Below are 7,060 nucleotides of genomic sequence, written 5' to 3' on the forward strand. Positions count from 1 at the left end.
ACACATGACTGGTCATAGAATGCAACCGTTCACCAATGCTCTTAATACTTTTTAACTCCTGCCTGTGGCTGAACATGGATTAAACATCTGCTCTGACACTTATCTGTCTGTTTCGCAAGGATACACGTTAGACTAAAACATAGAAGATACAATAACACACAAAATTGCAAAATATATACAATAATAATGTGATAATAATAATAATAAATGTGATTGGCTGAAAGACACTATAAATACTGTGCAGATTGCTGCACAAATTTAAATTGCATTGTTGAGTACACCACAACTCTGAATACACTGATTTGGAAAACGGATTGGAATACCACTTTCAAGGTAAATTAATATAGGAGCATTATTTATTTTATCCTTTATCATATACCTTTGTATTTTGCATAATTACTGCATTTTTAGAATCAGGGTTGGAATCTGTTTATTGGCAAAGTTTGGTCAATTACAAGGAATTTGACTTGGTGCTTTGCTCTGTAAAAGTTACATACAGTACAGTGAGATAAGAAAAAAGGTATCAAATCATAAAAAATAGTTTAATATACAGTAAGCATAAAAGAGTCAGACCAAGTGTGAACAGTATTGGAAGGGTAGTTTATATCCTGTATCATTTCATATTAGACAGAAAAATAGATTACAACATTATTATTATTATTATTATTACACTAATAAATACTGTGTCATTCCCTTTTTTTTAGATGCAGTTATTTGGGGTGAAGATTATTGCACTTGTTGGCTTCTTCATACTACTGTCCAGCTGTGTGGTAAGACTTATGGTACCAGGCACCACAACAAGTACATTTGGAACTGTAAATATCTATTTAATGAGTAATTGAAAACTCTTTCTGCTTGCTTTTAAAGGCTGATCGTAGCCATGATCATGTCATTGAGAAGCGTTCGAGCCATGAGGTTAGTATTTTCTAACACAGTGTTTCACAAATGGGGTACTAGTAGCCCCAGGGTGCTTGGGGGTACTTCTCTAGGGGTACTCAGAAAGTTTATTCTCTCTCTCTCTCTTTTTACTTTTACTTTGCTTTTAAAGGCTGATCTTGACCATGGTCATCATATCATTGAGAAGCGTTCCGGTGGGAGCTACGAGGTGAATATTTTGTAATGGATCTGTGCAGTCTAGTTGTTGGCTTAAATATTTTATTGGTTTAAATATTTTGAAAGCTGCATCTTTTTTTGTGGTCTGCTATTACAAAGATATGGCCTTTTTTCTTGTAGCGCTACTATGGCTATGGCTCATCTTACCTACGCATGCTTTACTCCCTCCCATACCTCCGGGCGTGGGCCCCACCCGCACCTCCTCCAGGGCGATAGAGGAAACACAACATTGTAAAGTGTGATACTTTACTTAAAGGAGTGATATATCTAACTACAATAAAGAACACGTGAAATGCATTTTGTTGTCTGTTGATTTTTGAGGCACTGATGCAAAGTTGGCATACTGTGTTTCTTATCATGATATGCTGATAGTTGTGAACGATTTGGTTTTACTTAGTAAAATTATATGGGCAATATTATTCAACTCCTTAGAAACCATTATCCACACACTATCATAGAATGTACAATATTAATTATGTTCACAACTACTTCAAAGTCTAGACTTAGTGATGATAAACAATCACAGAACTGTATTATACTGTACTGTTGTTGGTGCTAAAGGGTATTATGATGCAGGTCTTTGCACCCACATAATTCCAGTATCATTTTGAGAAACACCTCCAAAACTATTTTTAAATGTTATCGGTCACATTAAGACACACGGCTGGTCATGGCATGCAACCATACACCAATGCTCTTAATACTTTTTAACTCCTCTCTGTGGCTGAACATGGATTAATAAGCTGCTCTGAAGCTTGTTTTGCTAAGCCACAGCTACATGTTGCACTCAGACAACAAGCTATATACAGTAACACATACAATTGCAAAAAATATAACCCCCATTCACAATATGAAATGTGATTGGCTGAAAGTCAATATAAATATGCTGGACCGAATATTGGACTTGTATTGATTACTATACCAGACTGAAATCAAGGACTTTGAAAGGAGAGTACTGCCATGGTCAAGAAGGTATGGGCATAAATAGATTTATTTTTCTCATACTATATTCTTTGTTTTTGTTAGTTTAGTGTTATTGTGTTTTCTTTGTTCATTTTCATATTTTGTTCATTATTTTATTTTTTAGATGCAGTTATTTGGAGTGAAGATCATTGCTCTTATATGCTTCTTCATACTTCTGTCCAGCTGTGAGGTAAGACTTGCCAGACATCATTACTGTCCATATAGTACAAACATAAACTGTACAGGAACTGTAAAATATCTACTGTGCTAATTTGTAAAACAATCTTTCTGCTACTTTTAAAGGCTGATCGTGACACTGGTCATGTCATTGTGAAGCGAAGTTCAAGCGAAGAGGTCAGTATTTGCGGATGATTTTATAACATTATATTGTTATGAATCACATCTTTGCTGGAGTTCACTGTCACAATATTATTTTATCTCTTTCAGCAATCAATCCTACGCATGCTCCTGTTGTTTCCTCCAGTTGCTCCAGTAGTACCACCAGTAGTTCCTCCTCCAGGGCGATAGAGGGGAGCACAATGAAGTAATGGATTGTAACGACATACTCCGTGGTTTAACATTGTGAATACAATAAAGAACATGTCAGAATAATGTTGGTGTCTCAGTCTAATTATATTGAGAGATACGAGTGAATAGTTTTAATGTGATCTCGAAGGATAGTAAAATCCTCAGCGTTAAATTAAATGTAAAATCATAAATAAATGTGTGTATTCTAATAAATAGAGTTAGTTTCTAGGGTAAAACAGGTGGTAGCTAGGGTAAAACAGTGACTACTAGGTGGTTGCTAGGGTATATTGGGATTTTATTTAAGATTTAAGATTGTTAACTGCCATTTCATAGTGCCATTTAATACTTCTGGGAGTTGGTCTGTTATGAAAAGAACCTTGTTAAAAGGAGTAGCCTTTTGTGTTGCTATCCACAAGTTTCTTAGGGCATCACTTCCTGTCAATTTGATCGTTGATACCTGATCAAATCGACAGGAAGTGATACCCACAACGCCCTAGGAAACTTGTGGATAAACTGCACCTCTTTTTACTCATATCTAAACCTATTGCTGTGTACACTGCAATTATCACATCTAGCATCAAGACAGTAAAATTGTTTTGTGAAACTGTTAATGCTCAACACTTCTAGAGTAATGACTTGACTACTGATGGATAGACCAGAACAAAAAGGTAGTGTTACTTATCTTAATGTGCCCACCCATTTTGAAAATGTTAAATGGTTTCTAATACATAGTAGTAGGACCTCCATTCTTACCTTTTCTTTTGTGATCTTTATCATCAATCATCAATGAAATTCTACATTGTTCTACAGTCTACAGTGATTAAGTAATTCACACACATTTAACTACAGTACATTGTTGTAGTCAGAATTATTGTTGGTGTTTTGTATACAGGAGTATTAATTTAACTTTGGACGTGTAAAAAAGGTCCTTGACCCATATGTCAAATAGCATGAGGTGATGAAGGAAGGACGTGAAGTAGAACTCATAAGAAGACAACAGTGTGAAGAGAACCCTGTTCTTAGTCTATGTAATTACATAATCTGCTGTGGTGAAAGATGGACTGCAAATCTCTCTCTCTGTCTGTATGTCTGTCTGTCTAATAATGTCCAGCTCCCAGAGGTGCTGGACATTATGATAGAATAAAAGATGATCTTTTCAAAACGCAATGTTCATCTTAGGGAAATATGGAAAAAGATATTGATAAGGACAGACAGACAATAAGCTAAGACAAGAAAAAACAGTTAAAACAGTTGCATACAGGTAATGCACGGTTATTATATAAATTCCTAAAATGTTCAATATGCTAGGGTATTCAGTTTAAGCTCTTGTTGCAAGAGGTTCCAAGACTCAGGTGCACCAAAGCTGAAAGCAGTCTTTCCCAGTTCCGAAAAGGAACCAGAAGGACTAGCCAATTGCTGGAGCGAGTTAGAATGTGACTAGACACACACAGACACACACACACACACACACACACACACACACACACACACACACACACACACACACACACACACACACACACACTCACACTCACACTCACACTCACACTCACACTCACTCACTCCTGATACATGTCTTTATTCCATATTTTCCCTAAGATGAACAACGTGTTTTGTATAGATCATCTTTTATTATGTTATTTTCATTTAATTCCTGGTATGAAGTAATGTTTGTTTATACTTCCTACATACATACTGATAGAGTACATGCACTGTGCACATACAAAAACAAATTGACATAGATAACACGTGGCATGCATTGTTTTGTAATGACTGGGCACAATTATGTGGCTCTGTACCCATAACAGCCATAATAGTCTGTGCACAGTAATGTTTAATTGCTCTCTGTAACTCCATGAGGTTCAATAAGCTTCTCAAGCATATTTGTGTTACAAGGTTGCAGTTTCAACCAGACAACTCACTATATAACACCCTACATTGCAAAAGATATAAACCGCATGAATTCAAACTTTGATTGGATGAAAGACACTGTATATATGACGTATTGAAAGCTGGTCTTGCATTGATGACTATAAGCGTTTAATAGCAAGCGGCTCATTCAAGACTTGGAAACTGAGTAACACGATACCATTCAAGAGGGTATGATCACCCTTAAATACCAGTCAGAGTATAATAATTGCTTTTAGTGTTGTATTTTCATGTTTTATTGAGATTCCTTCATTTATATCACCAGGATGGGATCATTTGGAGTGATTTTTATTGCCCTTGCTGCCTTCCTGACACTTCTCTCCAGCTGCTTGGTAAGACTTGCCAATGCAATGTACCAGATATTACAAAAAGGGCATTTTTGGATTTCACAGCATAATGGTGCTGTATTTATGTAACAATCTGTTTGCTTTGATTTTGAAGGCTGCTCCACACCATCATCATGTCATTGAGGAGCGCTCAAGTGAGGTCAGTCTATGGACTGCAGTATATGCATGCAAAGGATGGCTGTATCACATACAAAAGTTATATACATTTATTGTTGTATTAAATTATGTTTTTGTCTTTCTTCTGTAGAAATGGATATATTGGTACTATTGGTGGTTGTGGGGCTAGGGCCCCCACCACCACCGCCATCACCACCTCCACCTGGGAAATGAGTTATGTCCTGTGAAACATTGGCTTAATATTAGCAATACAATAAATAACATTTTTAAGACACACTTTGTTGTCTTTGTGTATTTGTTGAGAGAGTTTTTGGTATACCCTGTAAATACTTTTAGTGTAAATTATCAGCATAGACATAGTACTGTAAATAGATTCTTTCTGGTAGAAGGTTACAGTGACTTGTATGTTTTTGAGGCTGCTAGGATTATAGGAAACGATCCAGTTTACCGCATATAGTTGAGAATAAACTTGGAATAAATTAAGGAAAAATATTCAAAGAAACTATCCCTTTAAATATGCTTTCAACCTTGGTGGATAACCCAGACCTATCAGCTGAGGGTGTAGGGCCCAGTCTCAAAACAGAGAGTAGGTATAAAAACGGTGTATGATCTTTTCGATAATGGGAACATTTGAATCGTTGAAAACTCAGTATAAGTATATTCCACTAAAGATGAAGAATAGACAATAAAATATGGGAAAGAATCCTGCTGTTGCCTTCCAGAATCTCAATATGTAACAGATACAGGGAGATGCAATATAATATTGTACATAATGTGACCATAGAACTAGATTCTATGGTCTATGGGAGTGCATACAAATTCAATATTCTGGAAGGCAATGTGCAAAGAAATTAGCAGGGTTATTGGACAACAGTTGGCCCCCAATCCCCATGCTTATTAGGAAGTATCCCAGATTCTTTGAAGGCGCATAAAGGAATAGTTCAATTATTTCTAATGTTAGCTAGGAAAGCAATAATGACAAAGTGGGTTGGAGATTAATCTCCATCTATTTGGCTGTGGAAATCTTTGATATCCGATGCTGCCACTCTAGAGAAATTGAGATACTGTATTAATGAGAGAGCGCACCTGTTCTCTAGAATCTGGCAGAAACCACTGAACTTGTTGAGCATAAAGCTTAAGGTGGTATGAAGACAACTGATTGTCATTGTCATTGTCACTGTCATGTTTAAGTTTAATATTTGTCTACTGCTCTAAAACTCTGACGATTACCTTGGTGAATGTTGTACGAAACAAATGATCTGCAATTCTATGTACATCTATAGATCCGCTGAATGCTGTTCATACCCCCATGGACCAAAACATGTGAAAATGCAAATAATGTATCTAAGGACCTGAGCTGTATGTGTGTGTATATTTTCTTTTTTGTTAAAAAATCAATTACAAAAAAAAAGAAGAAAAAAAAAGGATACGATCCAGTTCTCTGCACCCATAACTCCATTCCATTATTCCATTTTGTTTGATAGCAATAAATCCACAGTATTCAGTATTTTTCAAATGTTATCAGTCACATCAATACTCGGTCATGGCATGCAGGTGATGCAGCCTACTGACTGTACCAATGTTCTTAATACCTTTTAACTCCTGCCTGTGGCTGAACATGGATTAAAAAGTTTCGCAATATGTTTTGCAAGGGTATGTTAAAAAAGATACCATTACGCACACATTATCAAACTAGAAAAAGTGCTCCTCGGAGCACAGGTCTCCGCCAGGTCAGGTAGGTTGTCGTGGCCTCCTGGTGGCGCTATAATAGGCCAATGTGAAAAGGGTGCCCATTCTTCTTAGGGCTTTGATGGCAGTCGGACACTGCATTCATGATTTGAGGCATTTTGTTCCATTTTCTTTTTTTGTTAAATTAGACCTGCTGGTGGCGCTATAATAGGGCAATGTGGAAAGGGTGGCAACCGTGGCATGTCTTCCTCAATGTAGTGCGAATGTGTGTGCAAAGTTTCACTGCAATCGGACGCTGCGTTCATGATTTGCGGCATTTTGTTCAAAACGACCAATCCTGCAAACTTTGGAAGCCAACCTTAGCCAATCAGGAT

The 7,060-nt window shown here is 36.8% G+C and overlaps 1 long non-coding RNA gene across 1 annotated transcript; it reads left to right on the top strand.

Moving 5' to 3' along the window:
* Nucleotides 1-4,719: 4,719 nt before the first annotated feature.
* Nucleotides 4,720-5,273, top strand: LOC311052933. Its single transcript, XR_014601577.1, has 3 exons — nucleotides 4,720-4,865; nucleotides 4,975-5,019; nucleotides 5,128-5,273. It is a non-coding gene; the product is annotated as an uncharacterized lncRNA (long non-coding RNA).
* Nucleotides 5,274-7,060: the final 1,787 nt, after the last annotated feature.

This window comes from Gymnoscopelus microlampas, assembly GCF_963454915.1.
Source record: "Gymnoscopelus microlampas genome assembly, chromosome: 2".
NCBI classification, from domain to species: Eukaryota; Metazoa; Chordata; class Actinopteri; order Myctophiformes; family Myctophidae; genus Gymnoscopelus; species Gymnoscopelus microlampas.